This window comes from Lissotriton vulgaris, chromosome 10 (assembly GCF_964263255.1).
Source record: "Lissotriton vulgaris chromosome 10, aLisVul1.2, whole genome shotgun sequence".
Taxonomy (NCBI): Eukaryota; Metazoa; Chordata; class Amphibia; order Caudata; family Salamandridae; genus Lissotriton; species Lissotriton vulgaris.
Genome location: NC_141698.1, coordinates 154,575,168 through 154,598,018, shown reverse-complemented (window position 1 = coordinate 154,598,018; position 22,851 = coordinate 154,575,168).

Sequence of the window (22,851 nt, the reverse complement as noted above, 5' to 3'; positions counted from 1 at the left end):
AGTGCCATTCAATGACACCCCTGTTCCCTTCTCTAAATTGCTTACCTGTAAGACTTAATTCGCGGCCTATGTGCTGGTGTGTCCCTGTGGCCTGCAATATGTGGGTAGTACCAGAGCCATTCGCGGCAGTGATGCCTCCTACCTGGTGGCACGTCACTTTAAAGAGTCTCATAATAACAACTCTGAACTTTTGAGATTCTTTGTGATAAACATCATTATGCAACTTAGAAGAGGGGGTGTTAGACCTGTCTGCATCTGGGGATACTCTAACCAACATTATTTATTTTTGTCCCCCTTAGCCTCCCAGAGTTTCTATTTTTATTTTTTTATGTGTCCACCAGGATTTTTCAGTGCTGTCAGGGGGCTAGGTGTTCCTTGACTATGACGCCATTTTCCCCTCATATCCTGTGAGGCCTAGTTTAGCCCTGGTAAATCTAGGGACATCCATGCACCTAAAATGGTGTCCACCAACTGCCATAACGGACACTACTGGAGAACAGGCCCATAGGCTAACATGAGGAACTTTCCAGAACCATCTAGTGGCTTCCAGAGGTCTCAGGCCACTCTATAAAAGGCCAGTGACCAGCAGCCATTTTGTGCAGTCTCAGGAGTGACCAGTGAGGAGAGAGGCGACTTGTGGAGGAGGATTGCGCACCAGTGGTGACCAGATCAACCTGTGGGCCGGCTGTCGCGTGTTGGGAAGTGCCCCCTTTCAGGCTGACCAAACCCCACTGTCACACCATCCATAAAGTGTGATCAGAGACTTTGTGAAAAGATTATAGAGCACCGGGTCGTGTTGTGAGAAGACCCTTGTAAATTGCAACATTGCGACCCCTCTGATGTGTCCTGCATACCTGCCCTGAAGGCTGTGGGCAAATCTGGTGCACATTGAATCAGCGCGGTGCCACCCGGCTGAGGGACGTCAGTCACATTCCTGACACTAAGTGACCGGCTCTCGGTTTATGGAAAAAGGCGGTGAAAACAACAGAGACCCCTACCTGTGAGGAGCGCTAGCTGTCCGTCTGTCCCAAGCGCGAGGGAAGTGCTCAGCTGTCCCGCGCATCGACGGAGGATGTCTTCGTGGGAGGAAGCCGGCGGCGTCAGAAGAGGCGCGCCTGAGGCGAAGCTTGTCTGCCGGAAGAATCCGGGCGCGTCAGAGAGGGTGCGCCGAGGCGGAGCTCCAGCCTGTGGAGACGCGAGAGGAGGCAGAAGCGCCGCCACGGCTCCGCCGGAGGAGCGCTCCGGCCAGCAGTAAGCCCTTCGGTTCCCCTACCCCCGGCGCTGACTCCCCTGAGGTCCCGGCGTCAGCGGTAGGCGAGGACAGCTCATGACGGATGGACTCTCCACTGAAGTAAGCAGGTAGCGTGGGGCAGCGGGAGGCGGCGGTGCCGGCGGACTGTGATACTGTGAAGCTGCAATAACGAGCACAATTGGGAAGGGCTAAGCCCTCTAGGAGTGAATAACTATTGTGAGAACTTGACTAACTTACTCCATTGGCATTAATATTACCAAGCTCAGTAACAGAAGGGGGACAGCAGCGAACAGGAGAAAGAAAGCGTTAAGCTCCTGTACCTGACAGATTAGTAGCGCAAGATTGGGAAAAAGGGTGTCAGTAACCAACAGGGCAGTTGCAGCTAACCGACTAGTTAGTCTTTTGCCTAGCGACAGTTCCCATCAGGAAGGTGTAGCTATAGAGTATAAATAGGGCAACACCATTAACGTGCCTTATCTTTTCTAGCCATCTAGCTGGCTGCCTGAACTGAGAGGAGCGCGGCTGGGGGTGGAAACCTATTGAGCTGCTCTGAAGTCTGAGAAGAAAGGGGTAATGTACATGCCAAGTGACGCATTGAACCTGTAATGTGAATTTTCCTTTCTGTAATGATTAATTGAAGAAGCATACTGTGGAACGGATAATAAGCTATCTCAAGTGAAATGTACCTATGATTCAGCTTTGCTAAAGTAAGCCATGTATTGAAGTCTGTGTAACATAAGTGAATTTATGCTGAGCTAAATGAAAACAGATTTTGCATAAGAAACAGAACAAACATTATTTTTATAAAAGGTACTGGTATTTTTCTAAAACTGGTGTAGCGTCTTTTATTTTTAGTGGTTAATCATTGAGTTACTGTGAGTGGGTCCTGTAAGCACTTAACCAACGCCTTGAGTTTAGCTGTTTCCTCTACTGTGCCAGGCTACCTTATGTAGTCTAGGATACCCTAGGTCTAACAGGGGGTAACCGCGAAGCCTGTCTTCGAGCTTTGGAAACTCGCTATATCTTAATACTAGATACCAAGACACCTAATGGTCTTAACACTAGCGAGGATTTTTTTACATGCTTGTAATATCTTATTTGCCTACTTTCATTGATTTCTGTATAGCATTTTAATGAATTCCTCTTATTATGCGCCCTCAGAAAAATGCACAACACAAGTATTTTATTATTGTTATACTGTCACTACAGGTGTTTAGCACATAGTTTATTGCCACTATTGCACTTTATTAAATGTGTCCATGTCATTAGAATACAGTTCCATGCCCATCAGGGCAGGACTTCTTGTTTTACATGATCATTAGCTTTGCTTGGAATTTTAGGCCATGCGTTCTGTTAATTGTCAAATTGTTTATGGTAACACTTTTGCATTTTTAACAGCTTGTTTAGATGTATTACTGAAAAAAAACATTTTGTTTTATCCAGATCAGTAATTCATACATCCTTTTATTGATTGAGAATGGATTTCTAAGTTACTTTGGCATGGCCTTTGCCTAAATAGCTAAACGCTGGTTTCCTTGCTTAATTCATCGATTTATCACCCACTTGGGTTTTATTCTTTGTATTACCCATAACATTAAGCATTTGTGGACTAATTTTTAGCATCCTTCAGGTATTTTTTTTTTATGAGCAGTATTCATAATTGATTCATGAATTTCCTGGCTCTCCTAAAGCAGCAGTGTCATTTAGAAATATGTTCAGCATCCTACGATGTATTTGATATTATGTCCAATGACTAAGTATTGTTTTGCTTTTTTTTTGTACAAGTATAACTTTACTCAGGCACTTGCCGATCATGTTTACAAATACCCTCTATGTCTATTGACCATGTGACATTAATCATGCACTTAACACTTTAATTTTTGCACTTCATCTTGAAAGCGTCATGTGATCAAGGCCTCTTGGAGTCTGAAACGATTCATTTATTTTTTTGAGTTAATTAAGGCTTTCTTCAAACCACTGTTTACAAAAGAAATCCCTATATTTAGTAAGGAATTGCTTAAACCCTATTTCCTTTCAGGATATTAATAAGAGAACATCATTGTATGTATCGTCCTTTTCGGTTCACATCTTGGATGCACATGATATTGGAGAGTAAAAATATTCTCTGATGGTCATAGTACAGTGAATAGTATGTAACAAGCACTTTTTTGAATATTCATTTTTGTTTACAGCCTTGAGAAATTTAAATTCATGTAACGAAACATGTGTCGGCAGTCATCGGCTCTTCGTCAACCACCTCGACCAGGAATACCCTACGATTAGGACCTCCAGTTTGGCCGCTACCCCTCATCTGGCTTATAGTGCTCGATTGATTTGTCATACATGCACATAATATGATTATTATATGTACTGTCTTCTGAATTGCAAAAACATAGGAATGTTAAGTTTCAAAACTTTTGCTAACTGTCATGCTTAAAGATTAAACTGAGGCAATATTAAATTGACAAATACTCGATGTTCTCTTTTCTCCTCATTTGATAGACTTGTAATGTTCTCCAACAAATGAAGCAATTGCTGTTGTAGGACTCTCAGTATTGGCCATTTAGCGTAATTTAAATTAAATTAAATCGTATATTGTTGAAATTACAATTTAGAGTGCTGAGGTACAACCATTTTTCATAAAACATTTCACAGCAGGTATTTCATATCTATTGATGTGGCATCGTTGGTAGTGTGATGCTTCTGTAACCTTGAATGGCACCGTAATCTAGGCATATTGAAATATTGGAAACGGGTATCACGAAGTTACTTACAGAATTTGATGTGCGACTGTGTAAACCATCACTACTGCTCTGTGATATCCTGAAACGGGTCATGGCGGACAACACTGGTTTATACACAGGTTTATATTAAACAAACTTGCCCAGATGCTGGGTCTGCTTTGTCTGTTTACCTGAAAAGACTTCAGTGGCGAAGGCCGCTCTTCCTTGGCAAGTTTTAAATTTCTTTATTCAGATCTCCTTCTCTCTCCACCTATGCGTTTCTAACACAGGGTTCTTGTTCACAGTAGTATATGGAGTCCCTCTTTAGTTTTTACATTTTATACCGGTTCACCACGTTGCCTATAATGAGGCATTGTGGGACCAGTAGTATTTTATATTGCAGTCTTGCAAGCAGCCTGATTTTTGTTGCAATTAACCAAATTATAATTATGTTATACAGTAAAAGCCCACTATTCTTGTTCTGAAAATATTACATTGTCTTTCAAGTATTTAAGTACACTGTTAAATAATACATTCATTTGGAATATTTTGTCCGATATTTGAATCTGACATTCAGTGAGTAGTTTCTCCACCATTACATTCTCTCATAATTCATCATCACTGAGTGTCCATTCATATTTATCATGGGCTGAGTGCCCTTCGCTTCCTTGGACCTATTTTCATTAACGTATCATAATTAACTTCGGCTCAGTCTGTCTAGTAAAATTGCAACCAAAAAATAAAAGGAACCTATCATTGTGATAATGTAGAACATTATTTTGACTAGGGGATGGGTTCATTCAGAATTGTGGATGGTGGGTTCTAAACAGTCTATCATTATCTATATAGTTCTCTGTGAAAACTAAAAAGTTATTCAGTTCTAGGCACATCTAGAGATTAATTACAGGTGTATGTACATTTCATCGTCCCCGTTGAGCCCAATGGGGTTCTTTGTTTTAAATCGAATTATCATTTTAGATTCTAAGCGCCTCAATTTCAAATTGCATCCTCTCTCGTGTGGTGGTATTATCACCAGTCCAGAATATTTCATGTCCATCCAGCTTCGATTGTCGTGTGTTCTCATATGTTTGGCCATTGCATACGTTATATCATCATTTGCACTGCTCTTATGTGCTCCAGTATGCGTTTTCTTAAAGGACATATGATGCTTCCAATATATGTCTCTTGCCACAGACACACTCTATTAAATACACAACATAGCTCGTTTCGCAGGTTATATTTTCTTTTATCTTGAAAGTTCTTTCCCTCGGATCTTTGATGGATTTCAGATTTTTTCGGATCTTGCACGCTTTGCACGTTGTGCATTTTCCAAATCCTTGTTGTGTCTCTAGCCACGCGTTTTTTCTGGCGCTTTCAAAATGACTCCCTAGATCATGATGCCTCTCGGGGCAGAATGTTAGGCCCTTATTCATGAGTGTTCGTTCAGCTTGTGAGAGATTGTACTTAGATAGGTTGATGATTAAATCTTGTTTATTCCATCTTACAGAGTGTTTCGAAATGTCATCAGTGTGCGGGTCCGTAGTTGATAGCCCCTTCCTCTTTCTAGAGCTTCTTCTTGTCTTACGTTTTCGTCCCTGGACGGTGGCACACCCCTTTTTCTCGACCTTGTTCTCCCAGTTCCCCGGCCTCTCCCTCTGATTCTGTTTTGAAACACACATCATGATCTAGTGGAGACTAAAATCGATATGTATAAGTATATCTGAAAACTAAAACTAAAGAAATACTTTACGAGGATACCATCCAGACAAAACCTGGACAACCAAACAACATCATTACCTAAACTAGAGACACCCCACACAGTTGGATATATACCAGCCTTAAGAACTGCGTATGAACTAGCACACAATCTGGAAGCAACTGATCTATTGAATAGTCAAGTATTAAATGAAATGGGCATAACCACAACCCAACAATCCTGTACAAAATTTAAGAGGAAATCCAAATTCTGCCCTACACTACATCCAGGAAGCAAAGTGGACATTTTCCATGATCTACTAGTGGCAGAACTAGACAACATGGACAATGTCAAACATGGTAACAAAAAGGAGAATTGTGATATCCCATATTCCATGTCTCTATGATCCCTAGCCTTTCTTTCACCCTTTTCTTCTATGCTCTTTCCTTATCTCCAGTTAGAATGTAAATATGTCATAGTGTGGGACCATAGAGTCTGAGGACTCCATGTCAGTTGAGGCTGTCTTTACTCAGCTGGTGGATGAGATCCTTCTTGAAGAATAAACTGCATATGAACTTTTACCTGTTTCAAGACTCTTCACTTGGAATATAACACTGGCGTAGTCGGCAGTCCTGGAGGATCTCAACACAAAGGAACTTTCTCTAATTGAGAAATGTTCGGTTGAAGTGATGGATTGGTGAGGTCTTAATTTTACAATCATTTTCATCGCTAACTATATATGATATAATTGACTTGATCAGATCGCTAAAACTCTTTAGAGGATTGGGAACGCTTTCATCTCTTTCTTAAAAAAAAAAAAAAAGGAGAAAAGAAGTTGAGAGTCAGAGATAAAGGTTATCTTGCTCATCCTTGTAATAAGAGCAGATCAAATGCATTAAAGCTGACCTCTTGTTTAGTCAAGGACTGTCATCTTTAATGTTATATTACGCGTTATTGGGAGCAACATACATCTTAAGGTCATTTTGAACTCTCTCGAGCTAATGTTAGTTCTTGAAATTACCTGTAGAATATTTACTTTCCTTCATTCCACCATTGTGTTCCTGTGGTGAAGTCTTAACGTTGCATATGCTCTATGTGACGCAGGCACGCATTCGCTCTGTGTGACGAGGGCACGTAACGTGAGGCGGCCATATTGGATGGATTTTCAGCGTACTAGTCCTTCTTTCACATTCAAGTGACATATACAGGCAACGTGAAGCGGCCATATTAAATGGATTTTCTGCTTGCAAGATGTTTGTCAGTCTTTTCAAGTGACGTTTTCATGCAACATTGAGCGAACATTTTCAAGAATTCTCGTTGTGAAATTTAGTTGCCAGTTAGCGTGACTTTGTCCTTATTATACTAAATCTTCACAAGTGTTGATCATTTAAAGAGTATTATTCCTGGTAATTTTTCAATTTCAATTGGTGAGTTATTATTTTGGCGATCCGCACGCCTTTCCATCTTTAACCCATCTCGTGCATTGTTATTAATGCGGATCGAACTATATTCACCTTGAGGAATTTCAACTGTTATGCATCTTATGCATTATTATTATTCAACGCGATCGAACTATATCCATATTCATCTTGAGGACTTTATTTTTGTTTTTAACCTACACCTAGTTAAATAGACATTGACTGTACAATGTGAATACCTTTATATTTTGCATCAACTATAGATTTAGGACCATATTACAGCATTCATCGGTGATGTGCACACCATAATAGTACTACTTATCCACTTACATCTTTATAGGAGTGTAACCGGGAGCACCCGGTGACCGACTGTAAGACTCCAACAACGGATTGGTGGGTTGTTGATTCCTCGACTCTTCCCTCTTTTCGATACAACCAGACGGACTGGTGTACCGAGCAAGAACCACTATGGTGTCCGCAGGCTGAAGAGGAGGAAGAATACCACTTTAAGGGGAGTGTGCTTCGAGTGAGGAACCGCGCTGGAGTGACAGAGGAGTCGGTCTATTGGTGAAAAAGCAGGAAGCACCAAGGTCGGCGTGTGACATCACCGACAAGGAGGACGGAGAGGAGCGTGGCGTTGGTGTTCGGGTGGAAGAAGACGGCGAAGCAAATAGAAGACTCGGAGGAACCGAAGTAGATGAGAAGCCTGGAGGCCACAGTTCCAGCGACTCGCCCAGCCACACTCACGGAGGAGTGTGGCTTTCCCAGGTGCGAAAAAAGGTGTCAAGCTGGGTCGGGAGGAGGGGAGGTTCGGGGAAGGAGTGAGCGTAAGAGTGTTCCCTGTGTGTCTACGGCCCTGTATGCCTAATTCCCCCTCCCTTACTTCCACAAACGTGGCACTGGCGCACTGAACATTAGAAAGAACACTGGTGTTAACCCTTCACTTCCCGGGACCCTTGGTTATACCGTAATCAGTCAGGTGACTGACATATGCCTTTTCTTTTCATTTCCTTTTGGGCTGTTCCTGCGCTGAGGAGAAAAGGCTACCACCCAGAGAAAGGCAATACGGTGGACTGAAAGAAGAGTAGAACTGAGATAGAAGAGGAACGCCCCTTTTGGTTCTTTCCCGGCAACCACGGATCCGGCTGCTCCTTCACGTGAAAGACATTTATCTAAGAAAAAGAAGTCCTTTGTTAAAATAAAACCTTATATACCAAGATCTGGTCTCCGGTCCGTTTCTCCCACTCCGCTACAAGGGGTGAAATCATTAATGTGTTCATCGGTGATGCGCACACCATATTAGTTTTACAGCTTAATTTTATATTACATTTATTGCTTATTTCATAGATATAAGCTCTTTTGCATATGTTTGGCGCAATGCAAAATGTGACAGCAGCTCCTTTCTTTTTAGCTAGTCCTGGTGAACCTCTCATCAAATGGAAATAGTGGAAGAAAGTTTTTGAGCGATATGCTAGAGTATGTGGTGCTTCTCTAAGTGCAGAGAGGAAGACATCTCTTCTCCTTCATTGCCTAGGAGCTGAAGGACAAGACGTGTTTGATCATCTCCCTGATCTAACAGATGAAGAATCTAATGGATTAAATGATTATGAAATAAGTATTCTCAAACTAGATAAGCATTATCTTCCCAGGGTAAGCACTATTTTTAAAAGATATAATTTTGGCAAAAGAACACAAAGAGATGAGGAAAGTGTGGAAGATTATGTAACAGATTTAAGGAAGCTTGCCTCTTCTTGTAATTTTTTTAATTTGACTGACAACCATATTCGAGACCAGTTTATGCTGGGATGCAACATGGAAAAAGTGAGGGAAGATCTGTGGTTGAAAGATGAACCTACCTTAGAAGAAGTACTTTCCATTGCTAAAAGAATAGAGCATTCTTTAAAATGTGGTTATGTTATGTTACGCTGAACTTATAAAGCGCACTGACACCATAAGTTTCCTGGCGCTAAATGATGATTGCTGAGAGTGCGGCGAGCAGGCTAACCGGACCTTGAGAATAACCAGGTTTTTAAGGTCTTTCTGAAACTGTCATCAGTGATGTCACTGACCATGTCATGAATGATGTAATATGTGACATCATCAGCGGTATATTGCGAGTGCGCGAAATATAGTTAGTACAACTAACTATATAGGAGCAATTTCAATGTTTTTTTAAATGCTAATTCCTAACTATATAAGGCCTGAAACCTATGGTTTTTTAAGTGAATTTGCAAGGTTTTTTAAATGCTAATTCCTAACTATATCAGGCGTGAAACCTATATTTGTTTTCAATAAATTTCATAGGTTTTGTAAATGCTAATTCTATTAGCGGATAACATTTATATATGTTATTATCCTTCTGGAACCACCTGAGCAGCCATCTTGTTTCTCAGGAGAAGTGAGGTACAAAAGAGCACAAAACAAAAGTGGAAAACGCGAAAAGGGGGCAGGGTTGAGACCCCCTGACCCCCTAGCCCTTCTCAGGGGGTCCCAGAAAGCATTCCTTTGTTTATTAAAAGGCAGCCTCATACAGGAAACGCAGGACAGACAGTCATCAAAGTATTCAGCAGCCAGACCGGTTTCGGGCATTTTTCCCGTGAGTGCGGACCCGGATGACGCCCAATGGTGTCATTGCAAACGGGAGGTGGGCTTCAAAAGAACAGCTATATATTAACATCAGGCGCCGCAAGTATGACCTGTTCATCGACCCACAGAGGTATTTTAATGCACAGCAATTTTTCTGCTGGAATTGCAAGACGAACTCACTGGAGGTGTAACATAAGCACTACAAGGACCAGTAGGCTGTATAGTCAGCCACGCCCACGGAGGCAGGTCCTTTGGGGATTAAAGTGCGAGATGAATCGTCATTTTTCAACAGAAAGCCATTTATAAAGGGAAAGATGCCCGAAACCGGTCTGGCTGCTGAATACTTTGATGACTGTCTGTCCTGCGTTTGCTGTATGAAGCTGCCTTTTAATAAACAGAGGAATGCTTTACATACCTTGTGGCTTCTCCCACCCGGGGCTAACTTGTGTTTTGGGTGTTTGCGGCTGGAGCCCAGCCACGGGAGAGGTCTGCCGCGTGAGTGCGGACACGGATGACGCCCAATGGTGTCATTGTAAACGGGAGGTGGGCTTCAAAAGAACAGCTATATATTAACATCAGGAGCCGCAAGCATGACCTGTTCATCGACCCACAGAGGTATTTTAATGCACAGTAATTTTTCTGCTGGAATTGCAAGACAAACTCACTGGAGGTGTAACATAAGCACTACAAGGACCAGAAGGCTGTGTAGTCAGCCACGCCCACGGAGGCAGGTGCTTTGGGGATTAAAGTGCGAGATGAATCGTCATTTTCCAACAGAAAGCCATTGATAAAGGGAAAGATGCCCGAAACCGGTCTGGCTGCTGAATACTTTGATGGCATGTCTGTCCTGCGTTTCCTGTATGAATGTTAATGTTAATGTTAATGTTAAAATATTTATATAGCGCAACGTACACCGGATTGGTTTCTTGGCGCTTCTGGGACGGGGCTCTGTGGGATGGAGGCTCAGGAGGAGGAGTAGGCTTGCTGGAATAGCCACGTTTTAAGCAACTTTCTGAAATGGAGATGCGAGGCAGTAGAACGGATTGGAAGAGGGAGGGAATTCCATATTTGAGGGGAAAGCGTAGAGAAGCGAGTGCCGCCATATTTTAGGCGCTTAAATCTGGGGGTGGTAAGTAGGTGTTGTCCAGCGGAGTGGAGGGTACGAGAAGGGGTGTATTTTTTGATCCGATTTGAGAGGAACCTAGGGCCTTTGTCAGAGAGGGCTCTGTGTGTGATACAGCAGATCTTAAAAATGCTTCGCTGTTCCACGGGGAGCCAATGCAATTTTTTTAACAAAGGCTTAGTATGGTGGCGGGCCGGGAGTTGGAAGATCAGTCTGGCCGCCTGATTCTGTATCAATTGCAGTCTGTGTGTCTGGTAGGCTGGAATGCCAGCATACAGTGCGTTGGCATAATCCAGCCGAGAGACAATGAGTGCAAGAACGACCAGAGTGAGGGCTTCAGTGGACAAGAATCTTTTTATTTTTTTTATTTTCCGTAGCATAAGAAAGCAGGCGGATACCACAGAGCTAATCTGTGGAGTCATTGAGAGATCGCTGCTGATTTTTACGCCTAGGCTTTTTGCGGAGGGAGCTGGGGTGGGCGGGGGGCCCAGAGCGGAAGGCCAGAGGCTGGAATTCCAGGGGTTAGAGGGCATAAGTGTCAAGACCAGCTCTGTCTTGTCAGGGTTAAGCTTCAATTGGTTGGTGTTCATCCAAGAGCTGATGTAAGTCATAGTCAACTGTAGATTGATTTCAGAGAGTCTTGTGGGTTGAATGTTAAATAAGAGTTGCAGTCATCTGCGTAGTTATAGACCTGGACTCCCATTTCCCTCAGGGATGATATTAGCGGTTGCATGTATAGGTTGAATAAAAGGGGGGATAATGAGGAGCCCTGTGGGACTCCGCAGGAGAGCCACCCTTTTTTTGAGCAGAAATTGCCCAGTCTGACAGATTGGAATCTGTTTGTCAGGAAGGATTGTATCCACCTCAGGGCCTGTCCTCCGACCCCAGCGCTGTAGACACGGTCGATCAGGATGTTATGATCGACCGTGTCAAACGCAGCTGAAAGATCAAGGAGGATCAGGGCCTGGTTAAGTTAAGGTCCGCCCCCTTGCGTAGCTCATCCATGACCGTTACAAGGACTGCCTCGGTCGAGTGGGCAGGCCTAAAGCCTGCATGGTGAGGGTCGAGATAATGAGACTCCTCGATGAAAGAACTCAAACATTCCGTCACATGTGTTTCCAGTACTTTACTGAGATAGGGTAGGAGAGATATAGGACGATAGTTACTAAGCACTTGAGGGTCCGCCCCAGGTTTCTTGAGGATGGGGAGGATCTCAGCACTTTTAAACGAGTCAGGGACTGTTCCACTGCTGAGGGAGGTGTTGAGCAGGGATATGGGGGGATCAGGGCACACGCTGAAGGCTTCGCGGAGTATGTGGGGGGGACCACTGTCGAGAGGGGAGCCAGATTTGACCTTGTTCGTCAGTTTGAAAAATGAGTCTGAATTTATAGAGGGGAAGTGATCCAGTAAAAGGGGATGAATTACGCCGGGTGAGGCAGAAGGATTGGGGGTGCTGGACAAGGGGATACTGGATTTTATAGTATCAATTTTTTCGAAGAAGTACTTATTTAGCCTGTCGCATAGATCTTGAGAGTGCACAGGTTGTGCTGACACTCTCTCCATCCCTGTCAGTTCGTCGACTATCGAGAAGAGCTCTCTGGTTTTGTTAGCCGAGTTTAAGATTTTACTTGTGATGAACTCGGTTTTACATTTTAATACAGCGGCTTTATAATCTTTGAAGAGAGACAGATAACTGGTTTTTAGTTAGGGGTCGTATTTCCTACGCCACTTTCGTTCAGCCTGTCTGAGGTTAAGTAGCTGCCTTTTAATAAACAAAGGAATGCTTTACCTACCTTGTGGCTTCTCCCACCCGGGGCTAACTTGTGTTTTGGATATATATATATATATATATATATATATATATATATATATATATATATATATATATATATATATATATATATATATATATATAGATGGATATATATATATATATAGATGGATAGATATAGATATATATATATATCACCTACTGGCGGTCGCCAGTAGGTAGTTATAGTTAGGACCACGTTTCCATAGGAAAAGCATTTTTTTATGTGCTTATAACTTTAGCGTCGTTTGACGAATCCTTACGAAATTTTCCAAAAAGTTTCTCTTTTTAGATCAGGTCATATCTTCAGAGTTTGGGGGTGATTGGTGAAAGGGGTGCTGAGGAAAAAAGGGGGTCCCAAAATGTGTTTTCTCCATGCAATTTCCATAGGAAACTTTAGACAAGGCTACACGGAGAAAGGTCTTGGTTCAGAAAGCACGCTTTTGTTTAAATGGGGTAAATCAGTTCAGTAGTTTTTGAGAAATATAGCATTTTACAGATATCGATATTTGAGAATTCTGACATCTGATTGGCTGAGGGGTTACAAGCACGAGCTTGAGGCTCATTTGCTGAGAACGGTTGTAAGTAGGAAGCGTTGGCAGCCATTTTGTGACTCAGTTGAAAAGAGCGGGGGGATAAAAGAGAAAAATTGTATAAGAGGGTATAGTAGGAACACTATGAAGTTACTTTAAGCAGTCTGTACGGTGCAGAGGCAGGGAGTTTAAATGTTGCCTTGGCCGTGGAAATCACGTTCGCACAACAACGGTGCGCGGTACTGCGGCAAGGTTGTGTAGGCTCTGGAAAGTCTGTAGGGAAAACAATGCGCCGTATTGCGAGAAGCAATCTGTAGGGTGCACACACAGGTAGTGGAAATCACTTACGCAAAACAACGATGCGCTGTATTGCGGCAACGTTCAGTAGGCTGTGGAAATTATATGGGGAAAACAACAATGCACCGTATTGCGGCCTTCCTTTAATATAATGCGAAGTAATGTTTACTTATAATGCGGTGTTCACTTTTATCATGGATAGTGTCACTTTGTTACAGGAAATGTAATATTATGTGGGAGGGCGTGTTCTCTCCTTGTGCCTGGATCAAAATTAACATTTAATTGGCTGAGGTGTTCCAACAAGGAGCATAATGTTCATTGGATGCAAACCATTGAAAGTAGAAGTGTTGCCAGTCATTCCCTTACCCTCCGCGGAGTAGCAAGGACATCTGATTGGCTCACATATTCTACAGAGAACTTTCAAAAGCTTAAAGTTTATTTATTGCAAACCATTGAAAGTAGAAGTGTTGCCAGCCATTCCCTTCCCCTCCGCAGAGTAGGAGGGACATCTCATTGGGTAACGTATTCCAAGCAGGACCTTCCGAAGCTTAATGGTTATTGGCTGTGAAGCATTAAAAGTAGAAGACTTGACAGCCATGTCCTCCCCCTATGCGGAAAAACATGGACCTTTTATTGGCTAAAGTGTTCCGAGTACAAGTTTGCTCTTTATTGGGTGGGAACGGTTCCCCGTTGTCAGTCATTTTGTGGTGCACTTTAAAGAATACGGGAAGCAAAGCAGTAGAGGGGAGATTAGGAACACTATTTACTCTGTACAGTGGTCACAAGGGGGTGGAAAGGGATTGTGAAGGTAAAAATATTTTTTTATATATTTTAAGGGCCATTTGGCGTGGGGTGTACAAATCACAGCAGAAAAATAACAGAGTGTCTTGCGGTCTTCTTTTTATCAAGTTTGCGGGTGGGATACTTCCCAGGAGCACTATTAACTTATAATGTGGTGTTTACTTTTTTGACGGGGAGGTGTGGTTGCGCAGCAAAAATTTCAGTCTAGGTTTCAAATGGGTTTTATTAAGCAATTACAAATAAACTTGTTCGGAAAATGACGCTGTATATATCAAAGGGGTGACAAATAAAAACGCAATTTCATAAAATATCACTTAAGCGTGGCCACACACTCCTTTTTTTCTGCCATAGTTTGTAAAAGTGCTGCCCCATATTCGTTTAATAATATAAGAGGACATGTGTTACTTTTAGATAAAGTAGAAAAGACGTGCTACAAGAAACACTCTTGCACTACATCATCTCAGGTAAGAAGAACAAGTAAAAAACAGTTCAACACAAAGGACTTCATATTACATAGAAATGTACGCTTTATAATTTTTTACAATTTCTATTCTGTAGAATTCGGGAACGTTCTGTCATAGTGCTTAGAGGTCGCTCACTGCTCCGCTAACAAATCACGTACTCTTTTAAGAATATATAGGATAGTACTATAATAATATACACTACTGGTCCTATATATCCTATAGGGAGAAAGTGAATAGGAACCGCAATTGAGAAAAATAGAAATTAGAAAATATCATTCAGAAATTTAGGGTTTATCAAAGGTATTCAGTAAGAAAGTATGTATGCAAGTTATCTTTTTTTAGACTGCAATTTCGAAAAGTATTCTCACTGAAAAAATATCTGATCAAGTAAGTTATAAAGGTCAGTAAGCTGTATTTCAGATGGTTTACTCCTGGCACCGACAAATCTCCAATTCCTTTTCTGTGACAATAAGACACTCTATTACTATATACAAAGTGACACTGTTGTCACGCAAAAGGAAAAGGAAAATAAAGTTATGAATACAAAACAAGATCAATAACGAAATACTTTCGAGGGGTGAATATTTTTCAGAGCTTCTTTTCTCCGGGACTTCGAAATGTTTCATCTTCGTGGCGACGGGTCATACACTCCTCTGAGATCATAATGACTGTGAAAATGATAATATACATATTGTCAGTATATGATCCCAAGGGGAAACAGAGTAACAACCAGAAGCTGGTGACGTTACGTATAAACGTTACGTATAAATCTTTAGTGTTTGCGCCGACGGGTGACCGACACCTCTGAGGTCAAGTACAGTGTCAATATTATCATATACAAAGTCACAGTATATGAGCTCAAAGGAGCCATAAAAGGAGCCATGTTTGCTGTATTCTGTCTGTTTCTGAATACAAGCTGCTGACGTTACAGAAAAAAAGCAAAAACAACCAATAACACTTTTGTCTAAATACAAATGTTTAAATATTGACAAATAGCTACGTATTATAAATATCTACTATGCCATAACTTACAGCTCTGTAATATGTTTTGTTGCCGCAAAACAAGAATCCGAAGCTAGAAAAGGGAACCTGCATCACAAAATGGACACGGGTAAATAACTTGCAAAAACGAAACTAATCGAACAACGGGTATGGTTTATATACTTTTTGTTTATTTAGTAGTATATGGAAGGAAGATCCGGCTCCTCCCATTTAGATGTCACTTTTTACAGTTCACACGTGCTCACGTTTTAACTGTATAACTTGTGCACTTGTTGGGAAAAGTTACAAAAAGTGAAGCAGTAAAGGTTTCGATTTCTATCGTAACACGTATAAGGTCCTTAATATGTACATACGTTGGCCAGCTTAAAAGCTGTTACCTGGAAAACCGTGTCATTTCCATTCTTATGACTAAAAACATCTATTAATTGCTGTAATTCTAAATAGAAGACCTAAAAAAAATATTGTTCACAATAGAAGAAAAAAATATATGTGTTAATATTTGTCATCACTATGGTGTTAAATAAAAAAAATGCCAGCATTTGTAAAGTGTACAGCTACCCCAGGAACGGTGTGCCGGCATCTGGGGGCGTCGGGGAGATTAAGCAAGGTGTTGCCCACAGTGACATAGTGGTGGGCTAACATGCCGCTGGAGCCGGGAATCGAACTGTGAATGCTGTTATTCGAAGTCAGGTATCATAGCTGCTGTGTCACACTTTTTCCACACTTATATGTTAATTACTGCTAATTAAGTTTTAAACATTGTTAAATTATAACTTATAACAGACTACTGTTACAGTTATTTTTTTACTACAAAAAGTATGCAATTTTTTTTTTACATTTACTTATAGATTTCAGGGACATTGTAGTTAGAAATTAGCATTTAAAAAACCTTTGAAATTCACTGAAAAACCACAGGTTTTACAGATGTTATAGTTAGAAATTAGCATTTAAAAAACCTCAGAAATTTACTGAAAAAACCCTTGGTTTCAGAGACGTTATAGTTAGCTGGACATTTCACTCGTACAAAACCATAGAAATTCCACTGTTATAGTTAGTTCAGCTAACTATAACTCGTGCCCCTACAATGCACTGCTCATGACGTCACATATTACATCATTCATGGCATGGTCAGTGACATCACTGAAGACATCTCAAATGACATCACTGATGACATCATCAACGTGATAATCCAATGCACCTCCTCACACTCTAATATAACCTTTGATACACCCACTCTAAAATACAGATTGCCATTTTTGAAACCATAGACACACCAATACCAGTTACTACATACCCACTCACTGATTCCTAGGTCTACACACACATCCACTCATTCACCCATACAATCATTTATACATGCAGTCACTCATCAATACAACACTATCATATGCACTCATACACCTATTCAGACACTCACACACCGCCACTCATTCATGGAGTTACTCACACAACTAGTCAGTCATGTAAAAAATCAATCACACTCCTATTTACTCACCTATACAGTTATACATACACCACCTCACTAATTCATACAAATAGTAGCACATACTTACTCTCTTATAGAATCACTGAAACAAGTAAACACTCATCCATACAGCCACTCTCATAATCACTCACTCTCACATATAGTTATTTATATACACCATTACTCATATAAACTGCCTTTTACATATGTAGTTCTCACATGTACCACTGAGACCTCCATTCATTCACCAACCTACCCATACACACACTCACCCACTCATAGAGCTGTTTCCACAGGCACTCTTGAACCCATACACCCAGTGAATCAACTAACCTTGGGCGTAGTTCGCGTATTCGTGCTACACGTAGCTACGCGAAGTGCACTTTGCACTACGCAAGCTACGCAAACTGCGTAGTGCGGTGGGGAAAATGGTGTTCGCACTGAGTGCACAGTGCTGGATGCTTGTCGGCACTGTGCAATCATTTCAAACGGCATCTTGCACAGTGAAAGGGGTCGTTTTCTGCCACTCGAGCAGCAGTTTTCTCAACGTGGACAGGTAGTTTCTCATCGCGAGCGGTCGCAAGCATACACGACCACTCGCAATGAGAGACCTGACCACCCCACGTTGAGAGTCTCACCGGGAGGTTTATTTTCCATGCTTGTTATCAGCAACTTGATGTTGCTGATCGCAAACGAGCAAAAAGTCTCACCGGGATGTCATTTTGTTCGCTCGCAGTCGCCAACTTGACATTAAGGACCGCGAGCAAGCAAAAAATGCCCGCCACGCTACGTGTTTTTGCACTGTGCTACGTGCAATTCGCGTACCGTGTAGTTGCACAAACTACTCGAGCGTAGCGTAGTTCTACGCCCAGGGTTAGAATCAACTACTCACACATCTATGCACAGAGTCACACACCTCCAACCCACCCACACACACATTCAGGCACCCATACAAATACTCAGGCAAAGAATCAGTAACCCATATAGACCGTCATGTAGCTACTGACCAACCCATGTACCAGCTTACACAACAACAGACACACTGATACAGACATTCACACAGTTTAGTCACTAACCAATGCATTCAGTAAGACACGTTTAATCACTCACTTACACAATCAGTCACACCCCTCGTAAATCCTCCATCCAGACACTTATACACACACTTATTCTTCAATATATCTTAGGATATATTTAAAACATATTTAAACTTTACAGAAACACACAGTCACTGGATGATGTCATCAGTGATGTCATTTGAGATGTCATCAGTGATGTCATCAGTGATGTCACTGACCATGCCATGAATTATGTAATATGTGACGTCATGAGCAGTGCATTGCGGGGTGCGAGTTATAGTTAGTTGAACTAACTACTAACTATAACGGTGGAATTTCTATGGTTTTGTACGAGTGAAATGTCCAGCTAACTATATAGTCCCTGAAACCTATGTTTTTTTCAGTAAATATATATATATATATATATATATATATATATATATATATATATATATATATATTAGATAGACAGATAGATAGTTAGATAGATAGATAGATAGATAGATAGATAGATAGATATAAAGATAGATAGATAGATAGATAGATAGATAGATAGATAGATAGATAGATAGATAGATAGATAGATAGATAGATAGATAGATAGATAGATAGATAGATAGATAGATAGATAGATAGATAGATAGATAGATAGAGGAAAACACATTTTTAATAACAAATATATTTAGGGTTAATGAAAATGTGTCCTTGGAAAGGGGCCAAAATGAACTTAAATGGAGTCTTTAATCAAAGTGGAAGTGAACGGGTATTGGAAAATAATAAAAACATATCAGGAGACATCAAAGGAAGCAGTTTCTATAATGGGTGAAAAACACAGTCCATGTTACAAAAAAGTCCTAAATAAAGAGTTCAAAGTGGCAATTTAAAACAAGTCAGTCCCCCCACCCAGCGGGGTAGAGGTGTCATGTTCCTGGCTTGGGGTGGAAAGTTTCCAGACATCCATGATTTTTTCTTTGACCACAACTACGTTAAAGTTCACCTCAGACGTGGATGTCAGAAGGCTGGCCATGGAAGGACCAGACACCTCAGGGGAAGTAGGGCACACAATGGTAGCAAAGAAGCGGGGCTCAGAGATGAAGTAGGAGAAGGGACAACAGGAGGTTTCCTGGGGCAGAAACTCAGATTCAGCATTCTACCTGCTATCACAGACGTCATGAGGCCATATAACTTTCCCAGCTGCCAAATGACTAAGTCCTAAATATCCAAAATATCATTCCCTGAACCACTCCGATTGACCTCAGGGCCTAAATAAGAGCAGCCAAGGACACATAATCAGAGGGAAGGAAGTGGGCTTATAAACGTGTTTTGTGAGGGGCAGAAGTGTCCCTCCTTTGTGGTTGATTTGGACCGGCACCGGAGAGATGATGCCTGGGCAGGGAGTGCAGCTGGATGCCCTAATCAAATGCGGCCTCTGGAGTTATAGAGAGGCTGGGTTAAGGTCTAGATAGTGTGAGGGCCTGCTATTGGGACACCATAAGTTGGTTTTGGTCATAGCTAGGTGGAGACAAAATACCTTCCTCCTTATGGATGATGTTGTCTCACCTGCAGTCTGTCCCCTTTAGCCTCTGGGACACAGATCTTATTTTCTCCAGACAGGAGCACTACCCCTGCTTGTTGTTGCTTCCTCGCCTCACTCTTGTTGTGGAAAGTGTTCACGCCTGCCTCCCAGTTGAAGGTCTTGTTTCTTACCTGGTCCTGCTGGGATGTTTTTACCCGACCAGACTGTTGAAAAGTACAATTTAAAATGGGAGCATTTTTGAATTCTTATGGTTAATAATGGATATCAACAAAGCCGTGGCAGATTCAAATTATGTTATGCTTTAGAGTTGTGGCCAAGGATGCTTAATTCAAGTGATGTCACCGGTCCACTGCAGGAAAAAAACTTCAGTCAGACGCGACTAGACCAATGCTCCTTATGTAAATGTAAATGTATTTGAGCTTATATAGCGCACAGCTACCCACAAAGGGTTTCCCGGCGCTTGCTTAGGGAACCCGTCCTGGTATTCCCCTGTGAGATAACCCCGGCAGGGTATCCACAAGGTGAAAGCCAGGCATCCCGCCGCGAGGGGCCATTGTGGAGATTAAGCAAGCTATTGCCCAGAGTCGCAGAGTGTGAACCCGTGAGTCAAGAAGGCACCGGAGCGAGAATTATCGAGTCCGTGGAATTTTTGAGCCCAAGACCCGCCGAGGCGGGGAACTGAACCCTGGTCCAGGGCCGATCTCAGCTTCCGGGTCTGCCGCCTCTAACCCCTGAGCCACACTTCTCCACATGAGACCATAACAACTTGTGGTAAGGGCTCCACAGATACTGCATGTGAGTATTTTATTCCTGCACTAAGTAGTAAAGAATGTTGTGGGTTTGTCACTACTATGGTGCTTTCCTCCAACTGATAAATTATGGCTATACACCTGTCCTGGGGAATGCCACAGACACTACTGGGCCATTGAAGACAAGAAACATGTTGACCCATCCGAGACTCTTAGGACAGCCATGCAGTCTGTTTTAAAACTTACCATGGAACCTTTTTGCTGAATAAAGTAGTACTTTGGGTTTCCATAGGTACTTATAACATTTCACAATCCACATTGGCTCACTCTACATCCATGTGCTCTCTCTGTACAGAAGAGAATATCTTGGAGTCTTAATTAACTAAGGATAAAAAAGATCTCCGCAAAGAGCTCCACTAAGGATGCCCGTCGGGTACTGCACCCCTCTCACCCATAGAGGAGCCCAATAATAAAGCATGCCACTTCGGAAGGTGAGGGTTCCTGAATCCTAAAAAAAGATGCCCCTTAATTTGGGACTTACCCAAAACTTTATTACTGTTCAGGTCTACAGAAACAACCTTACAAACATTCGGAATTTCATACTTTGGTTTTAGTGATTTACTTCTAAAGAGAACATCTGATGGACCGACCAAGCTCTCAATCCACCTATTTTGTATAAGCAAAACTGTATATCTACCTAACTTTTGCTAAAAGAGGATTTCCCATTATACAAGTGCTGAATTGTGGAGTCTACAACAAACATTTCACAAGCCTCTGTTATCTTAAACACATTTTGGTAATCACAAATACTTAAACAAGAAATATCACTGAATATATGTGGAATCAGCCTTTCCAAGGAGTAAGGGTTGTATTAAGAACTGGTTTCTGTGATTAACCCTCTTTAACATGTTGAGAATGTTGCTTTACAACATGTTCAACACGTTGCGAATATGAGAAGAGAGAGTTTTTAAACATGGCAACAATGCATTGCAAAGGATGTTGTGCTGGTCTATATGTTTTGGAACAAATATTTTACTCATTCATAATTTGTGTGAAATTTGAAGTTAAAGGGTAAAAAGTATATGTTGATTAGGATGTAAGGTAAAGCTACACATTGTCAGCACCACATAAATTTAAATGGGCAACATTCAAACGGTACTGAATTGCAAATCAGAGTTTTAAGTGCATTTCTATTATGTCAAGATCAGTTGATTAGCCAATACAAACTTAATGAACAATAAACAACAAAATATATTTTTCACAACTTTCATACCTCAGAAAAACAACTTTTTTAAATTTAGGACACCAATCTCAAAAAATGCAAGCGCACTTAAGTGATTATTCCTATTATTCATTTACCGTCTCTCTGCTGCTCAAACTCTTCCAGCTACGTGTGGAGGATAAGCCAGGACCCTTCGGTACAGTTGTGTATTGTGGGTACCAAGAATGTCTCAGGGCAGAGACTCAGCTCAGTGGAGGAAGCCCTATGCATTTGAATGAAATACTAATATGTGAGTGAGGGAGAGCCCTTCATTTAGGAAAGTGACCAATTTGTTGAAATATTAATTAAAAAGATATGGGTACCGAAAGTGTATGTGACAGATCAAGTGACTAGCGGTATCTGCCAATGGCAGTTTCCCTGGTCATGCCATAGATCTTGATCATTTGCCTGTAAAACCCTCTCTCTCTCTCTCTCTCTCTCTCTCTCTCTCGCTCTCTCTCGCTCTCTCTCTCTCTCTCTCTCTCTTCATCCTCCTCATTCTCATTAGCCAGAGTGGAGAGCTCTGTATGGTGAAGCTTTCCCTATTCTTTGCCGTATGAAGATCTCCTACCGACTGTGGAATCTCCCTATGGTAAAGTATAGTGAAAAGCAAAAATGTTTACTAACCTTTAATAATATTAGTAAAAATATTTTTATTTTAAATATTACTGTAAAAGATTTTTAGATATTTATTTAAATTATAGAAGAAAAAAGCTACACCATCAATACATTATTTAACAATGAAAATTGTTTTCTTTTTAATTTATTAAATTACATAAAAATTGTTTCTAAATTTAAAAAAATAGTCCACTTAATATAAAAATTATTTCTATGTATTATAAATGATGTATAAATAATTAACACTAATCTTATTATCTTTTAAAACAAATTAATGTTGCAATAATTTTTATATTTAGTAAAATGTAATAAAATATGTTAAAATTAAATTAAAAACATATTTTATTTTAGATACTTTTTTAACATTAAACAAATAATATTTTTATTATTCATAACTATTGTATTTAATTTAATTTAACAAGACTTCCAATGAGGATCTATTTTAAATCCTTACCGCC